Source organism: Panicum virgatum, chromosome 7K (assembly GCF_016808335.1).
Source record: "Panicum virgatum strain AP13 chromosome 7K, P.virgatum_v5, whole genome shotgun sequence".
NCBI lineage: Eukaryota > Viridiplantae > Streptophyta > Magnoliopsida > Poales > Poaceae > Panicum > Panicum virgatum.
Window position 1 is genome coordinate 14,236,851 of NC_053142.1, and position 15,712 is coordinate 14,252,562.

A 15,712-nucleotide genomic window follows, 5' to 3' on the forward strand; every position below is an offset into this window, starting at 1 on the left:
CACATCAAAATGCCTACAAAATTCATGGAGGAAATTCAATACTTTGCAGTGTGCAGGTTGTGCTTTATTTACACCACGGGGACATTTCAAATTTATGTGATAATGTAAATAAAATTATTATTGTAGCCATCCATTATCTACACAGTGACACATAAGATTGTACCATCAAGATAAAATTAACTTTGCTACAATTAAATGGAGTTCAAATTAAACAGATTTCTTACATAACAACTTGTTGACCATGTTCTTCTTGCAACTGATTTTGATGTGGCAAACTAAAAAGCTCTTGAATCTCCTGAGGGTACAAACAAGATAGCCATAAAGTATCTAGTAGGAGATTGAGCAAACAATGGCAAGAAATAGAAGCAGGACAAGTATACTCTTGCGGAAGTAACGTGTTTGCTCCTTTTTGTTCTGTTGCTGATCTGAACAGAAACCCAGTGAAAACTTGGACAAAAGATCATCTCTAACTACTCAGTCTAGCTTTCCTTTCACATGTTCTTTTACAAAAGAAAAATATATAAGTGATTTGCTAAGATGGAAGCACAAAGCTGGAGAAATCCATGAAAAAAGAAGAGTTGTGTGCACAGCATGGTAAAAAGGACATCCAGTACACAAGTTACATTCACATCAACAAAAAACAGTAGCGGATTCTACGCCTAGAAATCAAATTTCAGTAGTAGGGTCTATGATGTTGCAGAGAGAAACAAAAGGATGTAAGAAAATTTTCACCATGTAAAACCATTATAGAAAGCTCATACTCCTAATAATTGCTACAACAAACCAGCAGGTAAGAACTGATATTTGTGAACCTGTAATTGTATATCTTTTCTTCAATGGTTGCAGATGTCATCAAGCGGTATACAATCACATCTTTGGTCTGGCTAAACCGGTAAGCACGATCTACACTTTGATTGTCTACACTGTAAATACAAAAACAAGTGTGTAAGGATAAAAAAAACATGTAGTGCTAAACATCCAGTCAAGAAAACTTGAAGTCATGCAGTTAGATCTCATTGTTCAGATACCTTGGGTTCCAAGCAGGATCAACTACTATGACACGTGCTGCCTTGGTAATTGTAAGTCAAAGTCCACCAACTTGTGTGGTTAGTTTGGAGCTCCAGGACCTTCTTGGAAATCCTGGAGGATGCAAATACATGTAAACAACAAAGCAGATATGGCTGACTATATGACACAAAGCTCATGGAGAGAACCTTCACAATCCTTTCCCGATCAGAAACCTTTGTTGTGCCATCAGTGCGCAAAAACTTGTAGCCCTCTAATAATATGGCCTTCTGTTATAACAAACCAACAACTGAAACTGTTGAGCTAATAAGCCAAAAAAGGTACGTATCATTTTACAAAAAGAAAAAAAAAATATGACAACAGATATACTTGTTGACAAAGAAGCTGTCAATGAAGATTGCAAGAACATTTTGGGGCCAAAACGCCAAACCATCACTAATGCATTATGCCAGAAGTAGATAACACTAAAATGTCTACTGGCAAGCTAATAATCATGTTATCAGACCAATTGCTTTTAATTTCTTCGAAAGAAGTATATCTCGAATCCTGCGGAAGGCATTCATGCGGCGGTGGCCGCATCAACACCCGAGGGGGTCTCGGAGATCGCCCACAAGATGGCCCGGCTGTCGTTAACGAGCGCGCCCGTTGATGAAGACTTTACTAGAGATGCTAATGAGGGTGCGATGGCCCAGGCAGCACACCCCACGATGAGGAGATCCGGGAGGTGGTTCCCCAGACGCCAGACTTTAATGGGCTAGCATATACTGTTTCTGGGGCTGGACATCTGGAAGCCCGGGTGGTGTCTTCCCAACCGGATTTGGGCCTGGACCCAATTGAGGCAAGTGCCTGGTCGCCTACGTTGAAGGCCATGCCTCTTGGGTCCGCTTTCTCCCAATTGGGGAGCCACCTTGGGCCAGTTGGTGCCAGCCGAGTGGATCATCACTGTGTATCAGTTCAGTTTTGCCCCGACAATGGTGCTGCTTGGTGGCTTACCTGTGTTTATGGACCTCAAGGAAACCAGGAAAAAAATTCAGTTTTTGCAGGAACTCAGGGATACCCGTGCTCATTGCTCTAGCCCATGGATGGTTGCGGGAGATTTCAATCTTTTCTATGGGGATGAGGACAAAAATAATGCCAACCTAAATCGGGCCATGATGGGCAGGTTCAGAAAATAGATTAACGACATGGCAGTCAGTGAAATCCCTCTGCACGGCTGAAAATTCACTTGGTCCAGCTCGTCCTCTAGCAGCTCCCCTACTTTGGTGAAGTTGGATAGAGTCTTCTGCTCAATAGACTGGGAAGATAGATTCCCAGACTGTTTGCTGCAAAGCAGTGCCTCGCATGACTCAGATCACTGTCCATTAATTCTCCAAAAAAGGATAGGCCATCTAAACTCACAGCTCATCCTTGCCAAAGAGGTTATTCACCAGCTAGATATTGTGCAAGACAACCGTGCACTCCAACCTGATGAAATCTGGCTCCACAACAGCCTCAAAAAGCATGCTCTTGCTCTGTCCTCCCTACTACGGACGGTGGCTAGAGTACTTTCTCGTATTGGCTGGTTGAAGGATGGGGATGCAAATACCAGGATGTTCCATATGCACGCACGTCACAGAAAAAGGAAAAACTTCATCGCCAAGTTGAAAACTGAAGATAGAGTCCTAATTGGGCATGAGGAGAAGGCTGAAGCAATCCTGGACTTTTACTCCAAGCTGATTGGTTCGGATGATAACCAGAATAGAACCATCAACCTGGAGGCACTTGAACTGCCAAGCTACGAGCTTGATGATTTGGAATATCCTATTTCGGAAGAGGAGGTATGGAATACTATCAAAAATCTCCCTTCTGATAAGGCCCCGGGTCCTGATGGATTTACTAGGAGATTTTACAAGACTTGTTGGCCAATCATCAAGGAGGACATAATGGCTGCTATTCAAACCATTTGGGGGAAGAATTTCAGGAACCTTTGGATGCTGAATTCTGCTTATATCACTTTGATCCCAAAGAAGGCAGATGCTGAACAGGTGAAGGACTTTCGGCCCATCAGTCTAGTTCATAGCTTTGCAAAACTTGTGACAAAAATTCTAGCTAATAGATTGGCGTGTCGCCTCAATGTGATGGTCTCTCCTAGCCAAACCGCCTTCATCAAGGGTGTTGGTATTTTGCAACGTCACGAATAAAATCCGCAAGCGCACAGATACCGCTGTAGCTTTCACCCAGGAGTATTCTAGGGTATCGTATCCACTAGGGAATGTGAGTACGCTATCTACAGGTTCAGGTTCATCCAAGGACACACATGCCGGTGTGGAAAAGACAGAAGAGAGGACTTTCTATATCTAGAATCTATGTCTAGAAGAAGAGATCACGTCGCCGTTATACTTCGAGCTAAAGGTATCGACCGGCTTATACAAGCCGATAGCTCCAATATGTGCTCTATCTGATATCCGAACGTGGAGGATTACGAAAAGGCTCGAACAAGGCTGTCACCACCTGCCGGCTACCTCTACAAACCGTGGGACTATCAGACAACTGAGTGGTATAGTCCAGCCTAGACACCACGCCTACACCTTTCCCTACTAACCTTAGCACTGGCCAAGACTACCCTTTTCTATCCGGGGTCTTAAGCTAAGATCAAATGCTACTCGCTAGCATACACATCAACTAATATAAGGCAGAGATGATAATTTGCGATCTAAACACTAATTCCAAATAAACAAACAAAGAAAGTCTTGAACACTTACAACCGAATAAGCATCCGTCGAGGTACAAGCGGAGAAGAGTGCCGACAGACCCGGCACTTCCCCCAACTCCTCACTCTCCTCCTCTTCTTCTACACCTCCTAGTCTACCTAAGCATCTAGGATGAAGGCCTCTAGCTCCAAGGGAGAAATGTGAGTTGAGAGGGTGTGATGTGTGTGTGTGTGTGTGTTCATTCCTCTACCTGTGGCAGAACCGCCCAAATTAATCCGGCTCAAGTGCGCTGACCATAACCATAAAGGTGATCCCGGCTAACACGCACTTCAAACGGAGTAATTCGACAGTCCAGTCGGGTAGAGTCCCGATAAAACCACCTGAGCTGCATTCGAAACCCAAAGCTTACATGCAACTCACATGAAGGTGAGTCCAGAGAGTACAACAATTCACAAATTCTTACATCACAGAGTCTTAACTTAAATATTACAAACCGAGTTCGAAATCTTAGAAAGGTACTTGAAAGTCAAACTTAAAGTAGATCAGAGTTCAACTGCAGCGGAAATGAAGCGAGTTCTAAACGACGATACAAGATGTCATGATGAAGCCCGTACATGACATCACTCGGCATTGTCATCGTTGGCTGGAGTCGGATCCCACTCCACTGACCAACCAGGAGGTAAAGTACACGGCCAAGTCAAGCTAGCTATCTGATCTTCAAACGTATCACCTGAAAACAAAGTTGAGCCACAAGCAAGGCTGAGTACTAATACTCAGCAAGGCTTACCCGACTATGGGTATACTTAGCCCACTACCTAGACATGCAAGGCTTTTGGCTGGAGGCCTTTGTTTCACCGAAAAGCAACTAAGAGTAAATTCTTAATTTCAAATTTTAGCTTCAAGATTCTAGTTCAATTGACCATTCTAAGTGAGCCTCTATCCAAAAGCATACATGGTGGAAAACAATTATTTTTCATCATTCAACCATATTCGTCATCATCATTGTTCCACTTCTTACTCTATGTGGCAAAAGGGTTAAGCAGTCTCAATATCCGCGAGAAACGGACGATTCGAATCAAATTTGTTAACCTGGCCAGGCAGACCTAAACACACACATGGAGAATGAAGTCAACCACGCGACTTTTCCCCTTTTTCCCCGGGCATGGAACAGGCCCACCACCCTAGGGTGCCTTGCACCCGTGCGTGAACAAAGACCAGACAGTGGGGAGTATGTTCCACGGCCGGTTCCATCATATACTTAAGCTTACCGATTATCATATTCTCGGCATGTGGTTAGTACGTTCAAAAGCTTAACCACCACTACCACACACTACGGCCTTAATATTTTTCACTAAACAGACGGGGCATCCACAAGTACCATAGCCCCGCCCATGGACCTTATGATTTCAGCATGTAGTAGACATTCAACTCCTATAAGCTCGCGAGTGACAGGAAATCACTCGACTTCTACTAAATCATTAGCATAGCTATCTAGCGACCTACACATACTAGTGTTCAAACATAGGTACCTAGGATCATGCAACTAAGGTTTCAATCAACTCCTGTAAACTTAAATGCACAAGTATATAGAAACAATAAGTGGCATAATGTTGAAAATAGTAGGTCCTGCTCCGGGGCTTGCATTCCTGAGCGTAACTAGCCTTGGGCTCTTCCGAAACTTGGTTCGGGTCTTCAGTGGCTTCAGTTAGATTCACTTGAGCTTCACGCTGCTCACTCTCGGACTCCGGCACTAGCTCGTACGTACGGTCAGCGAGAGTAGTCGTATCTATATGAAATGCACATGTATGAGTTGTGTGACGATAATAATTTATTATTTACTTCACTATAAAGTTGTAAAATATTTCCTTTACATCTCCTTGGGCAATCGTTTATAGAGTATTATCTAGATTAACTATTTCTCATTAAGTAAGTGAGGGTTTTGCCTTTTCACAAAAGCTATTTTTTAATAGCAAACATGGATTATTCATAACTGCTGTTAAATATTGTTTCCGGTGCTGAGATTTTTATACAAAGTACTTTGCTTAGACACAAACCTACTGTCAAAATTTCAGACATTTTCGTTAGCAGATTAATCACTAATAATAGCGTAAGCTGCTACTACTAGAATTAAGATTAAATTGTACAGACGAAACCATGCGAGTACTAGTAATGAAACTTTAACTGAGTGTTGGGGATATGATGATGAACCAACTATAATTTTTTTCAGCTTTAAAAGAACAATATACAAGGCATGAAAAATAAAGCAAGATATAGTGGCATAGATCAATATTAATTTATACAGACCATTATACTGAGTTTCAGAGGCTCAAAATTTACTATCATGATTATGTACTCAACTCAAAGCTCTAATAAAAATATTAAAATTTTTTAGACAGAGAAACTATTTTGTCTTGATTTATCTCATTTATTCATGCTATTAATTAGTTGGACTGATTACTTATCTAAAAATTACTAAACTTTTTGTACAGTAACTAGATATCAATTTAAAGGTACTGTAGAAGTTTCAGCTCATGAAACAATGTTAAACAATATGAACTCATAAAACTAAATAAACAAGACATAAAGCAACATTCAAGTAAACTGATAGCTAGGCATGTTAAAAGTCCATGAAACTTTTACACAAGGCTATACACCTAACAAGTAACATACTGGACAAAAATAGAAAATAGATCATGCATGTAACTTGAGATCTAATTAAGTGCCTAATAAACTTGTATTTAATCTAGAGCAAAAATTAGTGATAAAAACAATAAGTGCATGTAGCAAAAATTGTAGATCTAGTTACCAAGAACTCAGAACAGTTGAGTTTGCGTTTTTCCGATTTTTCTACGAATTTCTATTTATTTTCTAAGTTCACTGATTTCTTTTCTAAAGTTCATGTACATTATGCACTTTAACCCTTGACTCTTTTGTTTCTTTTTACGGGAGACCCCTGGCCGGCCCAGGAACAGAGGAGGCGGCGGCGGTCCGTTTCCCGGTGAGGGAGCTCGCCGGCGGTGGGGGCCCCGCAAGGGAAAAGAAGGAGGGGGCCGAGGCGAACCTCTGGGTGGGCTTGGCTTGACAAGAGATGGCCGGAGGAGGGCCCTCCGCGGGAGCAGGCGGCCGGCGTCGGCTCTGTCTCCGGCGGCGGCTCGTCGGCGACGATGTGGAGGGGCGGCCGGGCCTGGGAGCTCCACTGGGACGATACGTTGCTAGTAGGGGGTCGGATTTGGGCAAAGGGATGGTGGAGAGGCGGCGCAATGGCGAGCTCCGCTCGCCGGCGCTAAAGGTGGGCGACGGCGGCATTCTATGCACAGGGAAGCAGGGGCTCAGTTCTGGGAGCACGAGAGTGGAGAGGGGACGGGGCGAGGCGCTGGTCCGCGATGCAAATGAGGGAGGGCAGAGCTTTGCAGCACGGCCAGGCGAAGTAGAGGACGCGGCGCTAGGATCGGTATTGATGGCCAGCGGCGTCGCCATGGCGTTGTCGCCGAGCGCTCGTCGTGTGGTGGCGTGCTCGATGGAGCAGATGGTCAGCAGTGTGGCAGGCTCAACGGGACAGGAGGGAAAGTCAGCGGGGGCGGGTACTCATGGCCAGGCAGTGGCCGCAGCGACGACGCAGCGAGCTACGGCAGGCGGCGAGCAGGCGTGTTCACGAACCAGGGAAGGGAACAGAGAGAAGAGGGAGAAAGAGTCAACGAGTTTGAGTGAATTTTTCTCAAACTTTCTAATGGAAATGTGAAAAACTTTCAACACGAAAGTTGTAGAAAATTTCGAACTTCACAACTTTCATTTCAGGCACAAAAACTCATTTGAAGGTTATATGAAGAGTTAAATTTGAATGTTCGATGAATATGATTTATTGCCCTATTCAACTTCAAATTCAATTTTTTCTTCAATTTCGGTGTAGCAACTTGAAATTCCTTGAACACAAAGTTGTTCAACATTTAAAACTCTACAACTTTAGTTCTAGGAAAAAGTTTATTTGAGTTATGTTTTAGAAATTGTTTTCAAAGCATATTTGTTTAAATTTGAAAGATAAATTAAATGTTTGAAAACTGTGGTTTGAAAGACTCGTCATTTCATGTGCAAAAATTTCATTTTCTCCCTTTGATTGCAACTAGACTTTGGTTTGTCATGACGAGAGATGCATATTCAATTTCATATGCAAACTTACATCAGTTTAAAAGTTGTTTAAAGTTTTCGACCTATGCACATATACACATAGACACACAAACATTCATGCATTTGTTTCAAAGTTTACTAGTTAATGATGTATGATTTGGTGCTAACAACCCTGGATTAGCTAATTAAATATCTGGGCTGTCACACTACCCCTCTCCTTGTATTTATACGAGGGAGCCACCCCGAGATCGCAGCTCTTCTCTGCAGAACCGACATTGGGAGCCAGTGAGGGAGCACCATGTGGCAAAGTTGAGGCGGTGGGGCCCATGGGCCTGGTCGGCCGACCAGTAGGTCGGCTAGCCTCCCAGTAGGCCCACCAACCTCCCCTTTCGGTCCACAGTTTCATTCCTGGGCCCACTTGCCATTGGCACGGGTGTTGGCTCTTGTACTGTTGGTTTCTTGCTCTGAGGGGCCATCTATTCCATATTCTGACACGTGTCACGTCCTGATTTGCTGGAACGTTATGTCCTGGATCAAACCACACCATTATAATGCAAAATCAGCTGGAAATCACCTACACACATTCTAGAACATCACCTGTGGAGTCCGTTAGTAAATAAATCTATCCTAGCATTTATTCCATATTTTAGTCCCTTTTTGTACAGGAGTTGACGGTCGAAATTGGTCGTTAATGACCATCAACAAGATCCCCCACACTTGGCCCTTTGCTCGTCCCGAGTAAAGGTCAGGACTGAGGTGAGCTGGTAGCTTCCTAATAGAATATCCTGCACAAAAGTCATGTCATACCTTGCTCTTGCTTGTGAACTTGAATGTGTCTATCATGATATCTTGAGCTATTGAAAAACGGAATGATCTTGCCTTTAAGTGTCATCCTGTCATGTTGCTAGACTTGGAGATTTTGAAAAATATTTTTTATAAAATTGTTCATGGTCTTACTCTCCTCGATGGGTCTCTCAGAGTCACTCATAACTTCTTACCAGCATTTATCTCTATTCACCTCACCGGTTTTGATGGTATTTGTGGAGTTTCGATAGATGAGGTAGAATGTCGTCTGTTTGGCCCAAATCTGTTGCAAGATCAAAGAATGGATCCATAGGTGTGTACTCATATTTATGACTGATCAGGTTAGTGCATAGATAAATACATGCTCCTTTTCATGTTTGATTTTGTTGCTGGGTCATGCTTCTTTGGCATGCCATCTTTTCTCTCTCTCTCTCTCTCTCTCTCTCTCTTTTTGGGGTCATGCTTCTTTGGCATGCCATCTTCTCTCTTTCTTTCTTTTTTTTCGATTAACATTGTTAGACAATATTTATGGAGCACACGATTCATCTGAACATAAAACCTTAAATCAAGTGCGTAAATAGAACAAAACCATGATGGGTCACAAAATTTGATCAAGCTCAATCATGTAGCCAAGAGACATAGCATGGAATTTTTATATGGCTCTGGTAGCATGGTGGATAAAGAGATAAGACCAAGAACTTAGTTTTTCTTTTTATAAGTAAAATCCCAGACTGGTCAGCATGGAAGAGACAAACAACTTCAAACTAGTCATATCACGTCAGTCAACAACTAAGTATCATGGGTCCTATAAAATATGGTTCACAAACTCAAGCGCAGCATGAAAAACATTTATGCAAGGCATCTATCAAGAGCTCTTATTTAGCACATTTCTTAAACAGGTTCAAGGATTTGAAAAGATACGCTCATGTTTAGAAACGCTAAAGGGAGGAAACAAGTGAGATAGTGCAAACTCATGAATCGGAGCGGGAGGTGCACGTGACGTGTGAATGTGATCGTGGATGTGTAGCGTCATGGGATCTCCCCCCACACTTGTTTTCGACCTGCTCTTCGATCATAGACAAAACAAACCAAATATGAAAGATAATGGGGCTCTGCCGGCATTAACACCGGGGAGCCAAAGTTCACAAATCCGAATGAAATAAAGGCAGCGGCACGACTAAACTGACCTAAAACTAAATGACTCGATTAAAACTAGCGCCCAACTAAACCTATGATAACGAGAGGGGTCTCATCTAAGATCCCTGCTCAAAGTTTTGGATCCCTAATGCCTTTGCTAGGCGATCCATCCTCTCATCAAGAAACTCGAGGTAAAGATCGAGGTCCCCTTGCATCTCTCTGACCTCCTCTCTTAACCTCTGCTGAGATGTGTCCAATCTAATATTGGCCATATGAGCTTTTGTAAGCTCATAGGAAAGTGCCCTCATCTCAGACTTGTCTTGACAGTCTTCTGCTCTGGCCGGCGGTCTCACTCCAAAGATTGTGAGGCATGGTTGGAGTGGCGGTTCGTCAGGACATATCTTGTTGCGCCGGTAGTCGTGGATAATTATCCGGCCTTCCTTAGTCGCCCACGAGTGCACAAACTCTTCGTCGGGTTTATGCCTCGGCCCGAGTGCATTCTTGTCTTGGAACAACTTGACCGCGAAGACCTCCAATTTCTTCTTTGAGGGCCTGTTTCGTGGTTTTCATCGCCATACCTCAGCTGAAAGTACTCCACCTGGCGATGGAGAACCACTAGAGAAACCGGGAGCCAAATGGGTTCGTGGGGAAGTCGGCCAACCAAGGTGATCGGCCGACCTGCCCCTGGTGCCCCTCGGGTCCTTCCTTCTGGGGGTGCTTCGAGGCGTTGCTGGCAAGGTTGCGGTCACCGAGAAGGCTTCTTCTTGGAGAGCCTCCGTGAAGTACTGCTCCATAGGGCTAAGTGGATTGTCCTGGCGGGATTCTGGCGCAACATAAGGGACTATCTCCTTATTGGCCATGGGTTGATGGTGATGGAATGCTGGTGGAACCAATGGAGATTTTGGGGAATAGATGGAAACAAGGTATGGAGTTTAGGGTTTCTGAAGAGAAGAAGAGGGGTACGAGACTCTTTCCTCATCGCGAAATGCTGGCACGCCTCACGGAATTGGACTCTAGGTGGGTCAAGGAGGCCGTGCCCCGAAGCTGGGCCTCACTGGGGCTGGCCCAGGTTCGGCCGACCTATAGGTCGGTCGACCCAGTCTGGGCCCCAGTGGGCCCCAGCTTGCGCGGGTCAACTGGTATGGTCGTGTGCTTGAGAGATACGATGGGCCCTCCTGCCCTTTTGGCCTATATGGCTCTTTTGAACATAAGTACTGGATCGACTAAGTCAATCACGTCTATCTCTTCATCAAGAGCTTTATGATGGTCTAGGAAAAGCTTGAGTCGTTGACCATTTACCTTGAAGGCGTTACCATCGTCATCTTGCATCGTGATGGCTCCATGTGATGATGTGTCGATGACGCGATACGGTACTTGCCATTTACTTCATAGTTTCCCATGACCAAATAACTTGACCCTAGAGTTGAAGAGTAATACCTTGTCCCTAGGATTGAAGCTCTTAGGCTTCAATCGCTTATCATGCCATCTCTTAGTTCTCTCTTTGTAGATCAAGGCGTCATTATAAGCTTTGTCTCTCCATTCTTCCAATTCTGAGATTTGACGTTTCCTGTATTCTCCGGCTATTTTGAGATCCATGTTCCACTTTCGGATAGCCCAATGTGCTCTGTGCTCCAACTCTACAGGTAAGTGGCAAGTTTTCCCGTAGACAAGCTGATAGGGTGACATTCCAATGGGTGTCTTGTATGCTGTATGGTATGCCCACAGTGCATCCGGTAATTTCAGCTTCCATCCCTTCCCCATCTCATTCACGGTCTTCTGCAGAATATTCTTGATTTGCTTGTTAGATGTTTCTACTTGACTGCTGGTCTGAGGGTGATACGGAGTCGCAATGTTGTGCCTTGTCCCTAGTTCTTTGAGAAAGTTCCGGAAGGCTGAGTCAATGAAGTGTGACCCTCCGTCACTGATTACCATCCGTGGTGTGCCAAACCTTGGAAAGATAATCTCATGGAACATCTTACGGGCATGCTTTGCATCTGCGGCTATGCATGGGATGGCTTCGACCCATTTGGAGACGTAATCTACGACGACCAGAATATACTCGCATCCTTGGGATCTTACGAAAGGTCCCATGTAATCAATACCCCAAACATCAAAGAGTTCGACCTGAAGGTTGTAGTTCAGGGGCATTGAATCACGAGCTGTGATCCCTCCATGCCTTTGGCAGTTTGGACATCTGCGGATAAAGTTCTTTGTATCTTCATACATAGATGGCCAATAGAAACCACTCTGCCAGATTTTCGCTTGAGTGCGAAATATACCATAGTGACCTCCATATGGTGCTGCATGGCATTTCTCTATGATCTTTTGTCCTTCTGCCATAGGTACACAATGTCTGAGTAAACCATCTGCACAGACTCGGTACAGATATGGTGCATCCCATAGGTGGCGTCTGCTCTCCTGTACTAACTTCTTTTTGCTCTCCCCTGGGGGTATATACCCTAAAACCATGAAGTTTATGATATTCGCATACTAGGGGTGCGAAGCTGTTACTTTGAGAAGAATGTCATCCCGTAGGAAGTCATTTATCGGTGGGTCTTGGGTATTCGTATTGGTCATGCGCGATAAATGATCCGCCACTGAATTCTCTACTCCTTTCTTATCTTTAATTTCTAAATCAAACTCTTGGAGTAGAAGAATCCATCTGATCAACCTCGGTTTAGCATCCTTTTTAGTGAAGAGGTACTTGAGTGCGGCATGGTCTGTATAGACGATGACCTTGGTACCTACTAAATAGGATCTAAACTTGTCAATAGCGAAGACAACTGCTAGGAGCTCTTTTTCTGTTGTGGCATAATTGAGCTGAGCTCCAGTGAGTGTCTTGCTTGCGTACGCGATCGTGTGATGCTTCTTATCCTTGGTTTGACCAAGTATGGCCCCCACCGCATAATCACTAGCATCACACATGATCTCGAACAGGAGCTCCAATCTGGGGGTTGAATGATTGGAGCTGAGATGAGTGCCTTTTTGAGTGTGTTAAAGGCTTTGTGGCACTCATCCGTGAATTGGAAAGGAGCATCCTTGGCTAGGAGACTTGTGAGGGGTCTAGCAATCTGGGAGAAGTTTGCGATGAACCTTCGATAGAATCCGACATGGCCAAGGAAGCTTCTGATTCCTTTTACATTGATGGGAGGCGGAAGTTGTTCAATGACTTCAATCTTCGCCTTATCCACCTCTATCCCTCTTTCGAACACTAAGTGTCCTAAAACGATGCCTTCACGGACCATGAACTGACATTTCTTCCAGTTGAGGATCAGATCCTTTTCTTGGCATCTCTGCAAGACTCTGTCTAAATTTTCTAGACAATGATTGAAGGTAGTCCCATAGACCGAGAAGTCGTCCATGAAAACTTCCATAATTTCTTCGATCATGTCGGAGAAAATGGACATCATACACCTTTGGAACGATGCGGGTGTGTTACATAACCCAAACAAAATTCGTCGGTAGGCATATGTTCCATAGGGGCATGTGAATGTGGTCTTGCTCTGATCTTTGGGATGGATGGGTATTTGATGGTAACCAGAATAACCATCAAGTAAACAAAAGTAGGAGTGCTTCGCCAATCGCTCAAACATCTCATCGATGAAAGGCAGTGGGAAGTGATCCTTCTTAGTGGCCTTGTTGAGTTTTCTGTAATCTATACACATCCTCCATTCCGTGACGGTTCGTTGGGGAATTAGCTCATTCTTGCTATTTTCCACCATTGTCATGCCTCCTTTCTTGGGTATGACTTGGACTGGGCTTACCCACTCACTATGCGGAACAGGATAGATAATTCCAGCATCCAGGAGTTTAAGAACCTCTTTCTTTACCACCTCCCTCATAGCATTGTTCAACCTTCTTTGGGGTTCCCTAGAAGGTGCTATTGCGGGATCCAATGGGATTCGGTGGGTATAGAGGGCAGGATTGATGCCCTTGAGGTCTTGTAGGCTATAGCCTAAGACCGATCGACGCTTCTCTAGAACAGCGATGAGCTTATTCGTCTCCTCTTCCGAGAGTTTGTCACTGATGATTACGGGAGACTCTACATCGCTATTCAAGAAGGCGTATCTAAGCCCTGAAGGTAGAGACTTTAGCTCAATCGGAGGTCGTGATGGCTTCTCAGTCGCGAGCAGTTCAGAAGTGTCACCAGATTCTTCTTCTGCATTGCTGACTTCTTCCAGCATTTCCTCGATATCCTCCTCGAGGTCCAAGTCAAAAAACTCGAAGGTGGAAGTGGCCATTATTTCCTCTATCGGCTCTGGAATAGGGAGATCTTCCACAGAGCATGTTAATGCTCGATCCACGGGGATGTGGAATGTGTCCTTCCCTAACTTGATGTTTAAACATCCGTCTTTAGGAACATCCGAAAAGAGGGCCTTAAGGGGATGTCCTATCAAGAAGTCGAAGTTGAGATCTTCGAAGATATGGAAGTTCAGATGGATTTTAACATCATTGTGCCATAGTGGCACATCGGTGATTATCCCGTAACTGCTTGAAAGAGAACCTGAAGGTCTCCTGAGTTGTCTGTCTATCGGAGTGAATTTGTAATTGCCTAGAAAAGCTAAGGCAAACTCATCTGACATGAGATTAGCTCCGACAGTGGGACTATAGAGAGCGTCCACATTTTGATCTTGGAGGCGGCAACGGAATGAGGTGGAGGGAGAGTTTAGATAAATTGGAGATACGGATGACTCCCCTTCCTGCAGCCATTCGTTGCTGATCAATGTTGTCAACTCTTGAACTGTCTCCCGAAGAAAATTCTCCTCTAAGGGATCAGTGGGAGTGACAGGGCTTGGTGGTCGCTTCTGACAGAAGTATCTTGAGGTATTGCCGAAGTCTTCAAAGACATCCGGCTCGATACTTCGGAGAAATTCCGGAGGTAGAGGGTCTTCTTCCTCTGATATTTCAGATTTATGTTCAGGAGCGGTCTCATAGATCGAATCCACTGATTGGCTCTCAGGGGGTTCTGATTCGATTTCCGAAGGCTCCGCTTGACGCTATTGGTGGAGAGTGTCTCCGGGACGGACGGACACTACAACAGCAGGGACAAACACCCAATTCAAGTAGTAATATTCTCTCTCCCTATTCAATCTCTCCCATCAATGAACATTACAGGGGGTATTTATAGGTGGCGTTATGCCTCCAATGTACAATTACTCTTTTACACCCTTACAACGGTCATATACCCGGAATATTCCCGGACGTACATGTGATTTCCATATCACAGCATGGGTGCAGTACAGCTCAGAAGGGCCCACAACTCCAGGCGGCCTCTTCGTCCTAATTGACGAAGGCCGTGGGGCCCACAGATTACTCCTCATCACGACGCTTGTGTCGACCGGTCTTCGCGTGTCTTCGTCTTCCGACCCGAAGATCCATGAAGACGGGCCATCTCCGCGCTTGCTCTTTACATCGGCTTCATTGTTCCTGACATCTTGTCTTCGTGCACCTTCGGCGACCGGCTCGAAGGTGGTGTCCCCAACAGACGCATCTCGGGCTCTGTGGGGACTGGCTCGTGGATACAAACGAAAGAGGTTCTGTCCAAGATTTTGTCTAGGACTTCCCTACTTTCGATTGGGGTAAGATGAGCAAAAGATCCTCCAGAGGTAAGATCGAGATGGTGTGCAGACTCCTTGTCAAGACCAGCATAAAAATGCTGGAGCAATAGATGCTCGGGTAATGACAAGTTTGGGCCCGATTTTACCAATAAAGTAAATCTAGCCCAAGCTACACTGATTGATTCCTTATTATTCTGAAGGAAAGTTAAAATTTCCGTTCGTAAGGCACATATTCGTGAAAGCGGAAAGAATGCAGAACAGAACCTGTCCCGAAGTTCAATCCAATTTCCATTCACACAGCCTACGACACGAATGTACCAATGCTTTGCTTCGCCCGAAAGGGAAAAAGGAAACAATTTCCATTTAAGAGTTTCG

The 15,712-nt window shown here is 44.5% G+C and overlaps 1 long non-coding RNA gene across 1 annotated transcript in view; it reads right to left on the minus strand.

Annotated features, from left to right (window-relative positions):
- Window positions 1–540: 540 nt before the first annotated feature.
- The window catches only part of LOC120639825, a 33,625-nt gene continuing 18,453 nt past the window's right edge, over window positions 541–15,712 (minus strand). The window contains exons 9-11 of the long non-coding RNA XR_005661686.1: window positions 1,215–1,295; window positions 1,029–1,140; window positions 541–923 (exon numbers count right to left, since the gene is read on the minus strand). This is a non-coding gene — a long non-coding RNA (uncharacterized LOC120639825). The remainder of the gene's footprint in view (window positions 924–1,028; window positions 1,141–1,214; window positions 1,296–15,712) is intronic.